Raw genomic sequence first — 21,112 nt, 5'->3', positions numbered from 1 at the left:
TTTCACAGTGTAATCTTCACGTGTCTTAACTAAAGCACTCTCTCTGCTGAATCACCTCTAAATTATTTACACATTATTCACTTTGTGTGTTTTTAGGAATCCGCTAGCTTAGCGCAGCTACTAGCTCTTAGCCGGTTTAGCATGGTGGCTTCTCCTGTCTCTCCCGCACTTTTCTGCTCTTTGTGTGAAATGTTTAGTTATTCCTCAGCCTCCTTTAGCAGTAATGGTACTTGTAATAAGTGTAGCTTATTCGTAGCTTTGGATGCCAGGCTGGGCGAATTGGAGACTCAGCTCCGCACCTTGGAAAATCCTACAGCTAGCCAGGCCCCTGTAGTCGGTGCGGACCAAGGTAGCTTAGCCGCCATTAGTTCCCCTCCAGCAGATCCCGAGCAGCCGGGAAAGCAGGCCGACTGGGTGACTGTGAGGAGGAAGCGTAGTTCTAAACAGAAGCCCTGTGTACACCGCCAACCCGTTCACATTTCTAACCGTTTTTCCCCCACTCGGCGACACACCCGCCGAGGAACAAACTCTGGTTATTGGCGACTCTGTTTTGAGAAATGTGAAGTTAGCGACACCAGCAACCATAGTCAATTGTCTTCCGGGGGCCAGAGCAGGCGACATCGAAGGAAATTTGAAACTGCTGGCTAAGGCTAAGTGTAAATTTGGTAAGATAATTCACGTCAGCAGTAATGACACCCGGTTACGCCAATCGGAGGTCACTAAAATTAACATTGAATCGGTGTGTAACTTTGCCAAAACAATGCCGGACTCTGTAGTTTTCTCTGGGCCTTCCCCAATCGGACCGGGAGTGACATGTTTAGCCACATGTTCTCCTTGAATTGCTGGCTGTCTGAGTGGTGTCCAAAAAATGAGGTGAGCTTCATAGATAATTGGCAAAGCTTCTGGGGAAAACCTGGTCTTGTTAGGAGAGACAGCATCCATCCCACTTTGGATGGAGCAGCTTTCATTTCTAGAAATCTGGCCAATTTTATTAAATCCTCCAAACCGTGACTACCCAGGGTTGGGACCAGGAAGCAGAGCTGTAGTCTTACACACCTCTCTGTAGCTTCTCTCCCCCTGCCATCCCCTCATTACCCCATGCCCGTAGAGACGGTGCCTGCTCCCAGACCACCAACAACCAGTAAAAATCTATTTAAGCATAAAAATTCAAAAAGAAAAAAATAATATAGCACCTTCAACTGCACCACAGACTAAAACAGTTAAATGTGGTCTATTAAACATTAGGTATCTCTCTTCTAAGTCCCTGTTAGTAAATGATATAATAATTGATCAACATATTGATTTATTCTGCCTTACAGAAACCTGGTTTACAGCAGGATGAATATGTTAGTTTAAATGAGTCAACACCCCCGAGTCACACTAACTGCCAGAATGCTCGTAGCACGGGCAGAGGATTAGCAGCAATCTTCCACTCCATCTTATTAATTAATCCAAAACCCAGACAGATCTTTAATTCATTTGAAAGCTTGACTCTTAGTCTTGTCCATCCAAATTGGAAGTCCCAAAAACCAGTTTTATTTGTTATTATCTATCGTCCACCTGGTCGTTACTGTGAGTTTCTCTGTGAATTTTCAGACCTTTTGTCTGACTTAGTGCTTAGCTCAGATAAGATAATTATAGTGGGCGATTTTAACATCCACACAGATGCTGAGAATGACAGCCTCAACACTGCATTTAATCTATTGTTAGACTCGACTGGCTTTGCTCAAAGTGTAAATGAGTCCACCCACCACTTTAATCATACCTTAGATCTTGTTCTGACTTATGGTATGGAAATTGAAGACTTAACAGTATTCCCTGAAAACCCCCTTCTGTCTGATCATTTCTTAATAACATTTACATTTACTCTGATGGACTACCCAGCAGTGGGGAATAAGTTTCATTACACTAGAAGTCTTTCAGAAAGCGCTGTAACTAGGTTTAAGGATATGATTCCTTCTTTATGTTCTCCAATGCCATATACCAACACAGGGCAGAGTAGCTACCTAAAGTGTGAGTGAGATAGATTACCTCGTCAATAGTTTTACATCCTCATTGAGGACAACTTTGGATGCTGCAGCTCCTCTGAAAAAGAGTGCCTGACTCTGTGGTATAACTCACAAACTCGCAGCTTAAAGCAGATAACCCATAAGTTGGAGAGGAAATGGCGTCTCACTAATTTAGAAGATCTTCACTTAGCCTGGAAAGAGTCTGTTGCTCTATAAAAAAGCCCTCTGTAAAGCTAGGACATCTTACTACTCATCACTTATTGAAGAAAATAAGAACAACCCCAGGTTTCTTTTCAGCACTGTAGCCAGGCTGACAAAGAGTCAGAGCTCTATTGAGCCGAGTATTCCTTTAACTTTAACTAGTAATGACTTCATGACTTTCTTTGCTAATAACATTTTAACTCTTAGAGAAACAATTACTCAGAACCATCCCAAAGACATGTCTTTATGTTCGACTGCTTTCAGTAATGCTGGTATTTGGTTAGACTCTCTCTCTCCGATTGTTCTGTCTGAGTTATTTTCATTAGTTACTTCCTCCAAACCATCAACATGTCTATTAGACCCCATTCCTACCAAATAAATGCATGAATTAGTTTTTCAGCATCACTCTGAGACAAGACCTTTCTAATTTTAGAGATATTGCGCAAATGCAAAAAAGCAGTCCTACATATTTGCTTAATATGCGCACTGAAGGACATATCCTGATCAAAAATGACTCCAAGATTTCTCACAGTATTACTAGAGGTCAGGATAATGCCATCCAGAGTAAGGATCTGGTTAGACACCATGTTTCTAAGATTTGTGGGGCCAAGTACAATAACTTCAGTTTTATCTGAGGTTAAAAGCAGGAAATTAGAGGTCATCCATGTCTTTGTCTGTAAGACAATCCTGCAGTTTAGCTAATTGGTGTGTGTCCTCTGGCTTCATGGATAGATAAAGCTGTGTATCATCTGCATAACAATGAAAATTTAAGCAATGCTGTCTAATAATACTGCCTAAGGGAAGCATGTATAAAGTGAATAAAATTGGTCCTAGCACAGAACCTTGTGGAACTCCATAGTTAACCTTAGTCTGTGAAGAAGATTCCCCATTTACATGAACAAATTGTAATCTATTAGATAAATATGATTCAAACCACTGCAGCGCAGTGCCTTTAATACCTATGGCATGCTCTAATCTCTGTTATAAAATTTTATGGTCAACAGTATCAAAAGCAGCACTGAGGTCTAACAGGACAAGCACAGAGATGACTCCACTGTCTGAGGCCAAAAGAAGATCATTTGTAACCTTCACTAATGCTGTTTCTGTACTATGATGAATTCTAAAACCTGACAAACTCTTCAAATAGACCATTCCTCCGCAGATGATCAGTTAGCTGTTTTACAACTACCCTTTCAAGAATTTTTGAGAAAAAAGGAAGGTTGGAGATTGGCCTATAATTAGCTAAGATAGCTGAGTCAAGTGTTGTTTTTTTAAGTAATGGTTTAATTACTGCCACCTTAAAAGCCTGTGGTACATAGCCAACTAATAAAGATAGATTGATCATATTTAAGATCGAAGCATTAATTAATGGTAGGGGTTCCTTGAGCAGCCTGGTAGGAATGGGGTCTAATAGACATGTTGATGGTTTGGATGAAGTAACTAATGAAAATAACTCAGACAGAACAATCGGAGAGAAAGAGTCTAACCAAATACCGGCATCACTGAAAGCAGCCAAAGAGAACGATATGTTGTTGGGATGGTTATGAGTAATTTTTTCTCTAATACTTAAAATTTTATTAGCAAAGAAAGTCATGAAGTCATTACTAGTTAAAAGTTAAAGGAATACTCGGCTCAATAGAGCTCTGACTCTGTCAGCCTGGCTACAGTGCTGAAAAGAAACCTGGGGTTGTTCTTCAATAAGTGATGAGTAGTAAGATGCCCTAGCTTTACGGAGGGCTTTTTTATAGAGCAACAGACTCTTTTTCCAGGCTAAGTGAAGATCTTCTAAATTAGTGAGACGCCATTTCCTCTCCAACTTACGGGTTATCTGCTTTAAGCTGCGAGTTTGTGAGTTATACCATGGAGTAAGGCATTTCTGATTTAAGGCTCTCTTTTTCAGAGGAGCTACAGCATCCAAAGTTGTCCTCAATGAGGATGTAAAACTATTGACGAGATAATCTCACTCACAGAGTTTAGGTAGCTACTCTGCCCTGTGTTGGTATATGGCATTGGAGAACATAAAGACGGAATCATATCCTTAAACCTAGTTACAGCGCTTTCTGAAAGACTCTTTGTTGCATGTATGATGAAATTGTATGTGAGCTACAAAATGCAAGTAAACCATATTGTAACAGAAGGGCCAAGCATCAGTTTGGTAGATCTGGATGGAACGAGCATGTGAGGAAGGCCCATCAGGAAGCCAGAGAGGCCTTTCGTCTCTGGGTCTCTGCTGGTAGGCCAAGGAGGGGCCCTTTATGTGAAATGAAGCAAGCTGGTAGAAAATTTAAATATGCTGTGTGATTCATAAAGAGGAATGAGGAAACCCTTAGTGCTAATTCTCTAGCCCAAAAGCTAATGCATAATGATGTGAGAGAGTTTTGGAAGGAAGTGCACAACATGAATGTGTGTAAAATCCCTCTGCCCTCGACAATTGAAGGGGTTGCTGGACTGGATAATATTGTTGAACTCTGGAAAGGACTATATAGTGAATTATTCAACTGTGTTAAGAGTACAGATTTTGATATTGATTCTGTACCTTCTGAAAATGTGTCTGTCACTGTTGAACAGGTTGCTGTTGCATTTAAGAAACTCACTTTGGGTAAATCATGTGGACTTGATAAGATCACTGCGGAACATCTGAAATATGCAAGCCACAGACTTCAAGGTTTGCTCTCACTATGTTTTACTGCAATGCTAATGCATGGTACATTGCCCTGTTCTATGTTGTCTGTCCTCCTTGTGCCTGTAATTAAAGATAAAACACACAAAATTTCCAGCATTGACAATTATAGGCCAATAGCATTAGCCAGTGTGCTCTCAAAGGTCCTTGAAATGAGCATTTCCAGAAATATATGGGCAGCACTGATGAGCAGTTTGGATTTAAAAATAATCATGTGACTGATGTGTATTTTTTCTTTAAAAGAGGCTGTAAGTAAGTACAGGAGGCAGAGCTCCACCATGTTTCTGTGCTTTCTAGATGCCTCTAAAGCCTTTGATCGTGTCAACCATGGCAAACTGTATGAAAAACTAAAACAAAAGGGGGTTCCTCTCTATTTAATCAGGGCTTTGCATTTCTGGTCTTTAAGGCATACTGCACATCGCTCTACACTGCCCACTTGTGGTGCAGGTATAGTAAGAGTAAATTTAAAAGACTGCAGGTTGCTTATAATGATGCTTTTCGCATCCTACTGAAGGAGCCTCGATGGACATGTGCTAGCTTGCTGTTTGTGCAAAATAATGTTATCCTGAATGCTGCAATTAGAAACTTTGCATATTCATTCATAAAGCGCCTTGAGGTTTCAAAGAATGAAATTATAAAGGTTTTAACAATGCCTGGATATAGCAGTGTCCGGTTTACCTCTGAGCTCTGGAGGCACTGGAGGAACTGCTTGTATGGACTATAGACTCATATCATTGCGTTGTCTGTATTGTATGTATTTTTATATGGACCCCTTGGTGTCTGAAATAAAGGTTGATTGATATTTACAATATGGACAGGTTAAAACATAGTAGGTAAAGTGACTTAAGTTTGCACCATAAGTTAAATTATTGCACCTAATAAATACAGCAGGTAATGACATGATTATTGTCCTGGTTGCTACGGTTACCACAGTACTAGCATTGTTCATTGTACAGTCTGACAGCAGCCGGGAGAAACGATCTGTGGAATCTCTCCCTCACACAGCGAGGGTGGATGAGTGTCACTGAAACTGCTCTCCACAGCAGACAGAATGTCCTGCAGGGGGTGACACTCGTGGTCCAGGACAGAGCAGGATTTCGTGATGATCTTATCCAGTCTTTTCTTGTCCTTCTCTGTGATGCTGCTGCTCCAGCAGACCATACCGTACAGGATGGCTGAAGCCACCACTGAGTCATAGAAGGTCCTCAGGAGTGGCTCCCTCACTCCAAAAGACCTCAGCCTCCTCAGGAGGTAGAGGCGGCTCTGACCCTTCCTGCAAAGTGCGTCCGTGTTGTGAGTCCAGTCCAGTTTGTTGTTCAGATGAACACCCAGGTACTTAGAGTCCACTCTCTCAATGTCCCTTCCCTGGATGTTCACTGGGGGGAGTGTAGTGGGGCAGTGTCTGAAGTCCACCACCATGTCCTTGGTCTTCCCCGTGTTGATGAGGAGGTGGTTCCTCTGACACCAGTCCACAAAGTCCTGCATTAGTCCTCTGTACTCTGCGTGATCCTCATCCATAATAAGTCCAATGAGGGCGGAGTCGTCGGAGAACTTCTGCAGGACGCAGCTGTCCGTGTTGTGTCTGAAGTCTGCAGTGTAGAGAGTGAAGAGGAAGGGCGCAAGGACTGTCCCCTGGGGGGCCCCAACACTGCAGGTCAGGAGGTCAGACACGCAGTTCTTGGTCCTCACAAACTGGGGCCAGTTTGTGAGGTAGTCCAGGACCCACTCAGCCAGATCCTCGTCCACTCCTGCAATCACCAGCTTGTCCCTCAGGAGCCACGGCTGGATGGTGTTGAAAGTGCTGGAGAAGTCAAAAAAAGAATCCTCACAGCGCTGCCGGGCCTCTCCAGGTGGGACAGCGAGCGGTGCAGCAGGGAGATGATGGCGTCCTCCACTCTGATGCCGGGCCGTTAAGCAAACTGCTGTGGGTCCATAGCAGAGCTCACCGTGGAGCGGAGGTGACACAGGACAAGGCGCTCTAGGGTCTTCATCAGGTGGGATCTAAGTGCCACTGGCCTGAAGCTGTTGAGGTCCTTGGCGTGTGGTGTTTTGAGCACTGGGACCACACATGACGTTTTCCAGAGATATGGCACCGTCCTCAGCTTCAGGGTCAGGTTGAAGACCCGCTCCATGACCCCACACAGCTCATCTGCGCAGGATTTGAGGAGCCTTGGGCTGATCTTGTCTGGGCCTGCAGCCTTTTTGCTCTTTATTCTCTTCAGCTGACTCCTGACCTGATCTGCCGTGAAAAGTAGAGCGCAGGTGGGGGGGAAGGTAGGGGTGGAGGAGGGGGAGGAGGTCTGGCTGGTGCCAGGATGTGTACTGGGAATGAAGCAGTCTGTGGTGGCGGTGTGAGTGGAGGTGTAAGGAGGGGGAGGGGGGATACTGGGCAGAGGCACAGAAGACAGAGCAGGGGGAGGGGCTGTGTCGAACCTCAGGAAGTACTTGTTGAGGTCGTTTGCCCATTGACGGACACCGACCGCCGGGAGGGGGTTTGAACGCAGAGATGGTCTTCAAGCTGCTCCACACCCCTCGGATGTTCTGGTTTTGGAGATGCTCCTCCAACTTCCTCTTGTAGGCGGTCTGAGCCTTGCGAATTTCCCTCCTCAGTTCTCTCTGTATATTCTTCAGGGCCTCTCAGTTCCCTGATTTAAAAGGCTCTGTTCTTCTCCTTCAGCAGAGTCTTTATATCAGGGTTAATCCATGGTTTGTTGTTCGAAAAACACCGCACTGTCCAGGTAGGTACGGTGTTTTCAAAGCAAAAGTTGATGTAGTCCGTGATGCATTCTGTCATGGCGTTTATGTCCTTGTAAGGGTCATAGAGTTCGGACCACACAGTTGTGCTGAAACAGTCTCTAAGTGCCACCTCACTCTATTTAAGTTTAATGACAATTTGTTTTGGTTAAACCATATTTTTAATTTGTTAATTTCTTCAGTGATTTCCTCCAGAACTATCTGCCAAGCTAGAAAACTGCTGCATCCTAGTAAGAGCAGAATACTACTGAAATGAATTTGAATAAGGAAAGTTGGTTTTTTTCCCCTCACTAAATGGATGTTGCACTCACTGCAGTTTATTGTCTGGAATAGTCCCAGACTGCATTTCAGAGCTTTGAGAATTCAAACATTTTCGTACACGTGGTGTTGGGGGGTAATTTTTGGTTTCAGCTTTTTTTGTTTTTCCACCACTTTCATCCCTGAATATGTGAAATTGTAAGTCACTTTTGTGCGGATTAAAGTTACTAACTGGGACTCCTGTCTTGTTGGGAGAAAGAAACGAGAATTGTCCTCCGTTCTGTTCACACAGCTCCAAACGCTGCGTGGCTCTCTGCCAAGTCAAGTTAGAATGATAGAGTCCAGTCGAAATTAATAACTTCAAAGCGAAACACCATTTTGTTTTATTTTATTTATGTCCAGAGATCAAGGATACAGGGACCAATTTCATATTTGTTTACTTTAAGACAATGAAATACATAGAAAACCTGTAAAGCTTAATTTTAGTACAAAATTCACAAGAGGTAATATAAGGAATCGGATCGATAAGCAGAATTGATAATGGCACTGCTATTGATAAAATCTTATCAATACCCATCCCTAATCCAGGATGTAACTATTCATCCAAGGATCTTTCTTTGTTACGTCCGTCAAGGACGTAATAAAATCATTGACGTTTATTTTATTTTTTTTAATCTGTCTGTCTGTCAGCAAGATTATGACAAAACTACTGCATGGATTTTGATGAAAATTTCACCACAGATCGATATTGGACCAAGGAAGATTCTATTAAATTTTGGAGGTGATCTGGATCTGGATTAGGTTTCACTTTATGTAGGTTTTGAAGGATCACGTCAAAACTACTTCACAGATTCTCACCAAATTTTTACCACAGAAAGATATTAGGGCATAGAAGACTCCACTGCATTTTTGAGGTGATCCAGATCCGGATTGATGAATGTCAGAAATCTCTGATTGGTCTTGTTTGATATGAACTTCTTTTACCATTGCTACAGAATCCAAAGTTGCTACAAAATTCCCAGCTTTTCCCAATCCACAGTACTCAGCACTTCAGCCTACCAATCTGTCATATGGCTTCAAAGATTGCAACTTGACAGTGTCATGTTTGCTAATCAATGAACATTTCACCTTTTGTGTACAGTACATCATCATGTGGTCACAGAGACCCATACTCTGTAAAACCGCCTGACTTATTTTAGACTCTTTGGTGACATTATAAGATCTAAAATGGATTCACAAGAACTAGTTAACCTTGTAGGAACATTTGTTAACTGTTGTAAACCACAAGATTGCATAAACCTTGTTAAAGCACAGGCCAGTATATTGTTAAGCATATTAATATTCATGTCACCAAGTATAACTGTTTCTGTTTCATTCATATTGTTATCAACATTACATACTTTATCCATGAGTTCATTAAAGGTCATTTGTTTAGGAGGCCTATAACAAGCACCAGTTATTACTGGTCTGGACTTTGGAAGGAGGATCTTGACCCAAACGACTCCAGCGTCACAGCATGGAAATCTGCACAAGGATTAAACAAGATCCAGCTGAAGATAGATGCAAACTCCACCACCACACGGGGTTTCTGTCATTTTGTGGGATCTTGTAGCCTGTTATCTCAACCTCAGCATCCTCGACAGATTCATCTAGCCACGTCTTAGGTATCCCTATGAGCGTGACATTAGAATGTACAGCTATTTGCCTAATCTTGTCCATGTCTGGAAGAATACTTCTGGTGTTTAGATGTAGACGGTGAAGACCTTTCGTGTGGAACCATCCAAATATATCTTTGTCGATGGAGATTAATGGCAGTTCCTTATTATCTGGATGCTGGACTAATAGGGCACCGCAGTCTCCTTTGAACCCTGAGTGATATCGCAGGATTTGGCCACTTATGAGGACCTCCGCTCCCGTTGTGCAATATATACATAGCATAACTTCACATGGAAAGATGGTTTTGTTTTTGGCTGCAATCAGCGAAGCAGTTGCAAAAAGGTTTTTCTGGTTCCCATTGGAGAAGAGAAGATGAGGCAGATGGGAGACATCGTGTCGGTAAGTGTTAGTCTACACAGCTAACCAGAATAGCTGTGTTCTCTCGTCTACAAAACCGCCTCGACATGTTTGCGCTCCAGGTCAGAAACAAACTGCAACATATATCCACTTTTTCACTGCATCATCACTTTTTCTTTGCATTTTCATTTTGTTTGCATGTAATTTGCCCCAAAACTCAGAGAAAATGCTGTGTTTTTTCCCCCGAAAGTAAAGAAATTACATCACATTTTACATCTTTAACGGCGGCCCTCAAACGAGACTGCGGTGCCCAGTTCTTCTCTTCTGCGCTGCTGTTTTGCCCAGAACCGTTCTTCTCCATCCTCAGAAATGCCTCCACTAAGTGGAACCTCCTTCAGTGTGCATCTGTCACATGTAAAGTTCAGCCTGCTGGTTTTCTGTACGGCTGACAACTACACCTTCCTGGTGTCTACTTTCCTGAAGTCAGAAACTACGTAGTGCTTGTTTTCTACAGTGTGATTTATTGAGCCATGAACTTGGAATCTGTAAATATCTTTCTAACTTTACTGCAGTGAGTGGAGAGAGAGAGTGCTGCATTTAACTTAACACACAGGCAACAGGTGAGCCATCACCTTCACTGCTACGTGAGGCAAACGCAGTAGGAGAAACTTTGTCGGAAAGCCACGACACAGTCATGCACCGCTGCTCCACAAACGCTCATTCAGCAGGTTTGTTCTAATGTGCAAATTTATTCGTTCGGAACCAAAGCTACACATAAACACCGATATCAGGAACATCAACGAGCTGCCGAAACCGTGTGAATATTAAAAGACATCTCTGTTTACCTGAAAAGAACAGATTTGACTTACCGTGTCGGTGTGACGAAATCAAACGCTGAGCTCTGTTTATCAGCAACAAACTGCATCAACGCCTCTTCTTCTTCCTCCTCCTCCTCCTCCTTCTTCTTCTTCTTCTTCTTCTTCTTCTTCTTCTTCTTCTTCTTCTTCTTCTTCTTTACAATTATTGGCGGTTGACAAACCAGCTGTCGGTACATTACTGCTACCACTGGAACGGAGCGGGATGAGCGGAATGAGGCCCGTTCAAATATCCTCCCGAAAAACGAACCCATGAACCCTCTCAGACTTAAATCATGTCATCTGAAAGTGACTGAGTGAACGAGGCTGCAAGGGCACCAGCTTATGTACTGAAACAATATTTAGGCCTACTGCAAACCGTTTTATTTGCAGATAGCCATTTCATCCGTTTGGTTTGCAGTTTTAACCTAAACTAATAAGACTTATTTTCAGGCAAATTTGTAAGTTAAACTGGATGCCTCCTGGTCATTTTCTTTCGTGAGGTTTTCTATGCACATCCAACTGGGAGGAGGCCCTGGGTAAGAGGACATGCTGGAGGGATAATATTGCCCATCTGGCTTGGAAATTCCTTTGGATTCCCCAGGAAGAGTTGGAGGATGTGACCAAGGATAGGAAAGTGTGGGTTGGGCTGCCACCATGACCTGGACCCAGATAAGCAACAAAAATATGATTAAATCAAACTGGTTTGTATGAATTACAAATTGAATTCATTCATGATAGATATGTTGCAAAATGTGTTCAAAACAACACACTGAGTTCATTTGTAGCTGATGATTACCTAGATCTCATTTTTATCAGTTTTTGACTGATTTGGGCTTTCAGACAGATTAATATAGATACTCTCTCTCTCTATATATATATATATATATAGAGAGAGAGAGAGAGAGAGAGAGAGAGAGAGAGAGAGAGAGAGAGTATATATATATATATATATATATATATATATATATATATATATTCCGACCTTTTTATTTTTTGCAATAACCATATGGATTTGAATCACATGTGATTGCATCAGCCAAGCTTGAACCTTCGTGCGCATGCATGAGTTTTTTCACGCCTGTCGGTTGCGTCATTCGCCTGTGAGCAGGCTTTGTGTGAGCAGTGGTCCACCCCTCTCGTCGGATTTTTATTGCGAATAAATGAACAATTTGGAGCTTTGCTGCATCAAATTTTTCCAGAAACTGTGAGAGACCTGCAGGTGGACACCATTCGGAAAATTCAGATGGCTTTCAGGGACGATTTTATGGGGATTACACAGATTAAGGAGTGCTCCAGCCGGTTTAAAGACCGCCCACAGCGGCTGAGAGCACGCCGCGCTCCGAGTGCCGATCGATAGGCTGACACCCCGCTGAAACAACCAGATCATTTCCAACGTGAAGGCTTTGTTGATCCGGGAAGTCATCTGAGTTCCACAAAAATGGCAGAAGACGTGGACATCAAGACTTTTTTGGCACATTCCACTGTTACAGGAGTTTTTTTCATGGAAAGAGAAGCAGAGGGATGCGCCACCGTGCCGCTCATGGCGCGGGACAAACGCACCCGTGCCATGATCTCACAGGATGGCTTTCCGATGGCTCAGACGGCTTTCAGATGGCTTTCGGTGGCTTTTCAGTCGTGTGACTATCTGAGAAATTGTGCATGAGCTGGACATGCCAGAACATGTCCTGTGAGGCTTCATCACGGCGTTGCTTTGCGCCATGCGGCTCCACCGCGACACGCGGAATTCCTCCGCACGTCTGTCTCAATGTGCCGAAAAAGTGCAGATGTCCACATCTTCCGCAATTCCCGTGGAAGTCAGACAACGTCCCAGATCAACACAGCATCCAGTGTGGAAATGAACGGCACATTTCACTGTTACAGGAGTTTTTGTCATGGAAAGAGGAGCGGAGGAATTCCGCGCGTCACGATTTACCCTCTTTTAAGAGTTTGATAATCCTCTCCTTTGTTTCAATTGACATCTCTCATGTTGGAGCCATGATTCATGTCAGTCCACTTGGTGCAACAGCTCTCCAAGGTGTGATCACTCCTTTTTAGATGCAGACTAACAAGCAGATCTGATTTGATGCAGGTGTTAGTTTTGGGGATGAAAATTTACAGGGTGATTCCATAATTTATTCCTCAGAATTGAGTGAGTCCATATTTTTTTCCCTCTGCTTGGTCTAAAAAAGTAACCGTTAGTGACTGCCACAATTTTTTTTCCTGATTTCTTATAGTGTTTCTTAAAGCCAGAAAGTTGCCATTTGAAATGACTTTAGTTTTGTGTCATGTCTGTGATCTGCTTTTTTTCTACAAAATTAAACAACTGAATGAACATCCTCCGAGGCCGGTGATTCCATAATTTTTGCCAGGGGTTGTACCTTGTGTGGGTTGACTGCACAGAGTCAACCCACACAAGGCAGTGGGCCCTGATGGGTTCAGAGGCAGGGTGCTCAAAGAATGCTCCTCTCAGCTGGACCTGGATTCTGGCTCTGTTACCAAGCAATGGAAGGAATCCATCATAATTCCAATTTCCAGCCCCCCCAAAAAAAACATCTGCTAAGGAACAGTGGGACTACCTGCTGCACTGCCTGTCTGACCTTCAGGTTCACCCCACACTGATTTTATGTATTAAGAGTTTTTTATTGTTTAGACCACAATTGGTGTTTTTAAATGGTTTTAAGCTGGTTTTAAAAACAGGACTCCCACAAGGCTGTGTTTTACCTCCCATTCTCTTCTCTGTTTATACCAATAACATCTCCTGCAGCAGTGCAGGAATGACTCTTTTTAAATATGCAGATGACATGGCTCTGGTGGTGCACTTGACTGACACTGATGTTCTGTCCCACTACCAGCTCACAGTCAGCAACTTGGTCCAGAAATTTTCTGAACACACCCTGGAACTGAACATCTCTAAGACCAAGGAGCTGTGCTGTGGGGGCAGAGACAAAACATCATCTTCGCTGTTCCAGCCACTCAGCATCCAGGGTCAGATCTTGGAGCAGGTTCAGTCCTTCAAGTACCTCTGAACAGAGATAGACACTGGCTTGACCTTCTCAACACACAGTGACACTGTTTATAAAAAAGCACAGCAGCAGCTCCACTTGAGGAAACTGTGGACCTTTCATGTCAGCAAGGACATTTTAACTCTGGTGAAGTGGTGAAGACTTGGAAGAAATTAAACTGTCTTTGAATTTCATGTCTGAGGAACTAAGTGGAGTGGTAAAAACAAACATAACTGCTTGGTTTACTGAAGGAAGTCTGAGAACTCAGAAAAATGCTGCAGGAGAAAGACAATAAAATACGGATTTTGGAAAACAGTGTGGACGAGATGGAGCAGCATATTAGGATGGACGAGGTGATTGTGTCTGGATTGAACATTAAATATCGATCACATGCCGGGGCTGCTGCTCTTGGCAGCGGTACCAGCATGGATGAGGACACTCGGACAAATTCACTCCCTGGAGCAACAGATTAATGATTTTTTTTTTTTTTTTTTAATCTCAGGACATCCACATCAACAACAATGATATTGCAGACTGTCATTCAAGTCCAAAAAAAGATAAAAAGTCTAAACCGGTTATTATTATCTGGTTTTCAAACAGGAAACTTAAGAACGAATTGTTAAGGCAAACAAAAAACCTGAGAGGAACTGAGATGTATGTAAACAAACATTTGACAAAGAAAAATGCCGATATTGCAAGACAAGCCAGAGCTCTAAAAAAAAAAAAAAAACAGAAACAAAATACAAGCAACTTGGACCAGGAACTGTAAAGTATGGATTAAATTAAATGGATCTCCAGAGGAAGCAAAAATTATGATAAGAGAGCTCTCGGATCTGAATAAATTTAAGTGACTGCTTCCTAAGGAGGACAATGTTCATTATTGGTTCCTTTTCGTTTACTTGGAGTTACCCTTGCAGGAACATTTATGGATGTTTTGTTTGGTCTTTCTTTCGTTATGGGACAAATTCTGCAAAAACTTATACCACAAATATATTTACATCTAGCAGCTAAACTTTGTTTAGCTGCATTTTTGATTTGTGGATTACAAAATTTTTTATTTTATGTCAACTGATTCTTACCAATTTACTCCTGCAAAGGAGCGCCACTTAAAAATTGTTTTGATTACACTGAACATAGATTTCATAATATTGAATATAATATAGATCCGGATTGTTTTTTGTTTTTTTTTTCTTCTTATAAATAGTACTCACCATTGCAATTATTTTTCTGAGGAACAATTTAGCAAATTTTGTTGTGGCTGGCGTGCCTGGCTGGCTTTTGTGTGTCTTTTGTTTCTGTCTTTTGGTTTTCCTCCCAGGTGGCTTGCATTTGGGACTGAGTGGCTGTGTAGCTGAGTTTATCAGGACCTCACCCTGATCACCTGCGGCTCGTCAGGACTCACAGCTGTGGTGCATCTACATGGATTGGAACATGGTGGCATTTAAGACTGGAGTGCACAGTGTGTATTTGCCAGAGACTTGACCTTGTGACCAGACGGGTGAGATCGTCGTCTCAAGAGCCATCTCATCATCAGTGGATGCAGAGAACATCCAGGTTTGATGCATGGTCTGTGAAAGAGGAGAGGGTGAGGTCTCACGCTCGTCAGCACACTTCCTGAGGTACGTTAGATTTTGTGACTAACATTTATACAGTCAGTAAATGTGGTGTCCCTCACACCTTATTATATTGAGCTGTATGTTGGTCATTTAAATCAGCTTCCACTGCAGTGGAGTTTTGTGAACAGGGTGTTCTATGCCTGCAGGGTGGGAAGCTGATTTGCAATTAAGCCAGGAAGTGTTTGCTGTTTGTACACCTTTGAGTGGTCTCTCTGTGTGTTGAGTGTGGACTCCCATAATGATTTCTTCTTTCACAGACTCGGTTTGTCGCGGCCACCTGGGGGGGTGTCGGCGGGGTCCTTGGGTCCGAACCGGTTCTGGCTCCAGACCGTTAGTGCTGCTGGGAGCGCACCGCAATCCACCACGCCAGACCGCGCACTTTTATATTTTTCACAGCACTGTTATGTTCAGTAAACTCTGTTATCCTTTGTACCGTGCTCTGCTTATTTTATACTGGGTCCTTCAAACGCTGGTCGGTTCTCCGGGCTGCGTCCGACACATAACAAAATTTACTGTGTTAAATGGGACATTCTCCATCATACACTTGTGGGGTCCAAGGGCATTTTTTGGACAGTTCACTCACCTGGCATAAATGTTTTATTATTGCTGTTAACAGCTCTCCCTGCATCCCACAATCAAGTTTTATGTCTCTTTTTTTTTTTTTCAGGACAAGCTGTGCTTTCATAATATATATGCTTTTGTTGTGTTTTATATTAAATAATTTTCCACACACATTTATTCAAAACACAGCAAACTATAATAAACAACTGTTTTGACACTTTATAAAGGTAATTTGAGGTCTTGTGTGAAAGACTGTACAACAAAAAGGTTCAAACACAAATGCACATTTTGAACAATATATACAAAATGGTCTTTTTTTTTGTCTTCATCTCAAAGCAATTTCTGTCTGCTATTACACAAAGATTACATTACAAACTTCTACTTCTACTGTGTTTTGGAGTGTTCTATGCTGCTCCTAAAGCAGCTTTCATTCACACTTTGGCCTAGTGATGGCAATTTCGAAGCCCCATGAACCAATGAGCCACTTCAACTAATCTGTCTGAAAATCGACACACTGCTTGAAGGGTGACATCTGCTGGATTGTTTTGAGAATTACCTTGAGTGAGTGCCCTGACAAATGTTGCATTAATTCATGACTGATGTGGTTTGTTTTTGAAAAATAATAATAATAAAAAAGTCATATGTATTATTGTATCTTTTTAATGTAATAAATAGTCCCTACAGATGCACACATAATGGTTATGAAAGCCTTTATTGTAGACTATATGTAGATTTGTGTTATCATTCCTCAAACTATATTTGGATAAAATGTGACAGGAAAAGTGAGAAAGGCATATGCTTCTGCAACTGGTGCTTATGTTGCTGTAATTTGTAAATTAGAATAGAGGGATAGGAGACGGTGATTGTGCAACTTTCAACAATTTTTATTCAAAAAAGAATAATTTCAACAGTGCTGAACTTTAATCAGCTCCTCTTCTGCCTCACCACCTCTTCAGCTTTGGAGAAGACCCGCTCGCAAGGCACTGATGTTGCTGGCATTGACAAATATTTTTTTGCCATTCTCTGTAAATTGGGATAGACTGTGACTCGTGTCGCCCAGTATTTGAGCCGGTCTTCTCCTCTGGAGGTGGGCATATGTTGGGTCAAACCTTTGTAGTAAAGCCCTGAAGGCTTTGCTCTCCACTATTTTGAATGATTGTGCATCTTCCACAACATAGTCCACCAGTGCCTCATCCAAATCAGCTTGTCTGCCTTTAATGGAAATACAGTCTGACATGCTGAGCTATTTTTGTTTATGAGTATGTTTTAATCTTAGATAAAGAATAAAATACAGCTTACATGGCCTGATTCCTGCTCCAGGAGCAGCAACAGAAGCAGCAGCCATGGATGTCTCGGGATGTTTGGACCTCAGGTGTCGCAGCATTGAAGATGTATTGTTACTGTACATCACCTCTTGAGCACAAATCAAGTACTTGACCTTTTTGGGGCTTATTAGATCAAAGTGCTCCCAAGCAATTGATCGTGCTCTCTTTGGAACTGGCTCCTCCATGTCCCTTCCTCACCACTACTCACTCTCTCACACACACACTCACCTTTCTCACACCTTTCACTCCAACAAAATCACAGCTCTTCAGTCCCTCAGCTCAGTCTCTGATCTACCTATAATATATAGTCTAACCTATAACCTATGTTGATGTACTGTGTGAATAAATGTATATGAATGGATGCCTGTTGTGTGTGGTGTGTGTCTCTATGTTAGATCCTATGTGTATGTAGCTAACTATACTAAATTACCTCTAAACTAGACCTAAATATAAACTAATGCTTTCCTTGGCTCCGATTCACGTGGTGATTGGCAGTAACAGTGTCGCTAGCAATCTCCTCCTCTCAAAAACCCACGGTTTGAACTGCGATTCAGATCTCATTTAAATACTCGAAACGCCCAGATTATTCGTATTTTCCGCGAAGCTCGACACGTGGTGTGACGTAACGAGGCCTTGCTCGCAGTGGTCACGTGATGGGGGCGTGCTCAAAACGCTGCTCACTGACACTTCTGGTTCAAAAAGCTCAATGCAGTGTCGCGCAGACTGACTCGAGCTTAACATCACTACTTTGGCCCACTTTGGCTCCTTACAGTCTGAGGAGCGCCCCCCCCGCTCCATTGATATGGTAAACAGTGATTTACGTTGCGAAAGCAATAGAATAATCCAGTAACATTCACATGCAAACTAGTGGAGCAATCCTGATAGTTGCACACTGTTTTGTTTGAGCACGTGAGATTGCCATCAGAGGCTCTCCTTCTGCTTTCACTGATCGCTGTGCATAATGGTGCAGGGCGCACTGGAGCACAATAGTATGTACTCAGTGGAGCACCCCCGGGGCTATTCAAACGGGCCAATTAGTAACATATCACTCCTGAAAACGATCTTTGGCTTTTCACGTGAGGTAAATCTGCCCTACGATTGGATTTTGGAAAACCATGTGACGGTGAACCAATTCCGACTGGACACTCACATTGCGCACGTCATCACACAGCTTCTATGAGGAGTACAAAGATGGCCGATGGCTGGCTCAAAAGTCCGCGGAGTAAACTTTCAGCAAAAAAAAAAAAGTTTCTATTTCACATCATTAAAAAGTTATTTATAATTTAGTAAAGCTTGGTCTGAGCCGTCGTATATGACGGCATCGGCCCCAGAGTTTTAATAGCAGAAGTGTTTTCCATGAACTTGTCAAAAATTCAGGATTGTTTAAAATAGTGCAAATAAACATTTTTCAGTTATCACAATTCCTGAGATGTGGTTGAAAAAGGAGCATATGGACACTGTCCAGTTTGAGGGTCATGATTTCTTTCCTATAAATAGGATGAATAAACGGGGTGGTAATGTGGCACTTTGTTAGTTCTGCACTGTGAAATCATTCAAAACATGTTTTCTTTGGAAAATATCATGGAATGTGTCACTGCGGAAATTAAATGCGAAAAATAAAATTAAAAATTCCTATAAACAATTGGGTGCTAAAAAATTAAAAAGAAGAAATTTAAAATAAACAAACAATTGGGTGCTTAAAATAAAAATAGGGACTAATTCATAAAATAACAACAATAAAAATTATAGTAAAAATAAAAAAAGATGGCACAAAAAAAGAGCTAAAAAGGAAAAGAGGAAAGAGAAAGAAGAGAGCAGGTAACAGCCTAAAAGGAGCTAAAAGAACAGAAGAGGAAAGTCATGAACAAATAAGGGGTGCAGAGAGAAGTCGTTAATGCGGGATGATTCAAATCACTGTGGGAAGAGGGCAAAATAAGAAGGAACACGTAAAGTGACGACAAAGGGAATGGTACGGTGAAAAGAAGATCGAATTGTAACTCATATAATCTTATAAGAGGGGCATTGCTTAATGTGGCCGTGACGTTTCTGTTGCAGGGTCCAATTTGATCTGTGACCAGAACCTGTGGAGATAGGAGTCTGGGTGTTGAGGAAGCAAGACAAACAGCCTGAAGGAAAGGGTAAGTATTAGTAAGTATGGATTGTGGTAAGACAGTTTCAGTTATGATAAGAATGCGATTACTGATTATTATTAATATCAAGTAGAATAGTATGCAAGGTTCTTTGGTTATTGTTATGGACATATAATACAAGGAAAATTGCATGTGAAGTAATAAGGTATGTATACATATATAATTATAAAATGTTTATGGAGCTCCCAGATTAATTATGAATATTTTTGCGGATCCACTAATAGACATGTATGACACAATAAGAATATGATGAGCTTGTATTTGTTTGCAGAGATATTGATAAATATAATCATGATGAAACTACTAATTTCAAACCAGTTTGATAATTATTGATATTTTAGACATATCAAATCAAATCAATTTTATTTATATAGCGCCAAATCACAACAAACACAACAAAAAGTTGCCCCAAGGCGCTTTATATTGTAAGGCAAAAGCCATACAATAATTACAGAAAAACCCCAACGGTCAAAACGACCCTCTATGAGCAAGCACTTGGCGACAGTGGGAAGGAAAAACTCCCTTTTAACAGGAAGAAACCTCCAGCAGAACCAGGCTCAGGAAGGGGCAGTCTTCTGCTGGGACTGGTTGGGGCTGAGGGGAGAGAATCAGGAAAAAGACATGCTGTGGAAGAAAGCAGAGATCAATCACTAATGATTAAATGCAGAGTGGTGCATACAGAGCAAAAAGAGAAAGAAACAGTGCATCATGGGAACCCCCCAGCAGTCTACGTCTATAGCAGCATAACTAAGGGATGGTTCAGGGTCACCTGATCCAGCCCTAACTATAAGCTTTAGCAAAAAGGAAAGTTTTAAGCCTAATCTTAAAAGTAGAGAGGGTGTCTGTCTCCCTGATCCGAATTGGGAGCTGGTTCCACAGGAGAGGAGCCTGAAAGCTGAAGGCTCTGCCTCCCATTCTACTCTTAAAAACCCTAGGAACTACAAGTAAGCCTGCAGTCTGAGAGCGAAGCGCTCTATTGGGGTGATATGGTATTATGAGGTCCCTAAGATAAGATGGGACCTGATTATTCAAAACCTTATAAGTAAGAAGAAGAATTTTAAATTCTATTCTAGAATTAACAGGAAGGCAATGAAGAGAGGCCAATATGGGTGAAATATGCTCTCTCCTTCTAGTCCCCGTCAGCACTCTAGCTGCAGCATTTTGAATTAACTGAAGGCTTTTCAGGGAACTTTTAGGACAACCTGAAAATAATGAATTACAATAGTCCAGCCTAGAGGAAATAAATGCATGAATTAGTTTTTCAGCATCACTCTGAGACAAGACCTTTCTAATTTTAGAGATATTGTGCAAATGCAAAAAAGCAGTCCTACATATTTGCTTAATATGCGCATTGAAGGACATATCCTGATCAAAAATGACTCCAAGATTTCTCACAGTGTTACTAGAGGTCAGGGTAATGCCATCCAGAGTAAGGATCTGGTTAGACACCATGTTTCTAAGATTTGAGGGGCCAAGTACAATAACTTCAGTTTTATTTGAATTTAAAAGCCGGAAATTAGAGGTCATCCATGTCTTTATGTCTGTAAGACATTCCTGCAGTTTAACTAATTGGTGTGTGTCCTCTGGCTTCATCGATAGATAAAGCTGGGTATCACCTGCGTAACAATGAAAATTTAAGCAATGCTTTCTAATAATACTGTCTAAGGGAAGCATGTATAAAGTGAA

At 41.9% G+C, this 21,112-nt stretch overlaps 1 protein-coding gene across 1 annotated transcript in view; it reads right to left on the bottom strand.

The window, feature by feature from the left end:
• arhgap1 (Rho GTPase activating protein 1) overlaps positions 1 to 10,878 on the bottom strand; it is a 236,012-nt gene extending 225,134 nt beyond the window's left edge. The window contains exon 1 of the mRNA XM_034173469.1: positions 10,785 to 10,878. The gene's annotated coding sequence lies outside the window, so the exon portion shown is untranslated. The remainder of the gene's footprint in view (positions 1 to 10,784) is intronic.
• Positions 10,879 to 21,112: the final 10,234 nt, after the last annotated feature.

Source organism: Thalassophryne amazonica, chromosome 1 (genome assembly GCF_902500255.1).
Source record: "Thalassophryne amazonica chromosome 1, fThaAma1.1, whole genome shotgun sequence".
Lineage (NCBI taxonomy): Eukaryota > Metazoa > Chordata > Actinopteri > Batrachoidiformes > Batrachoididae > Thalassophryne > Thalassophryne amazonica.
Note: the sequence above shows the minus strand (reverse complement) of the source record. Positions and strands in the feature narration are given on the sequence as shown.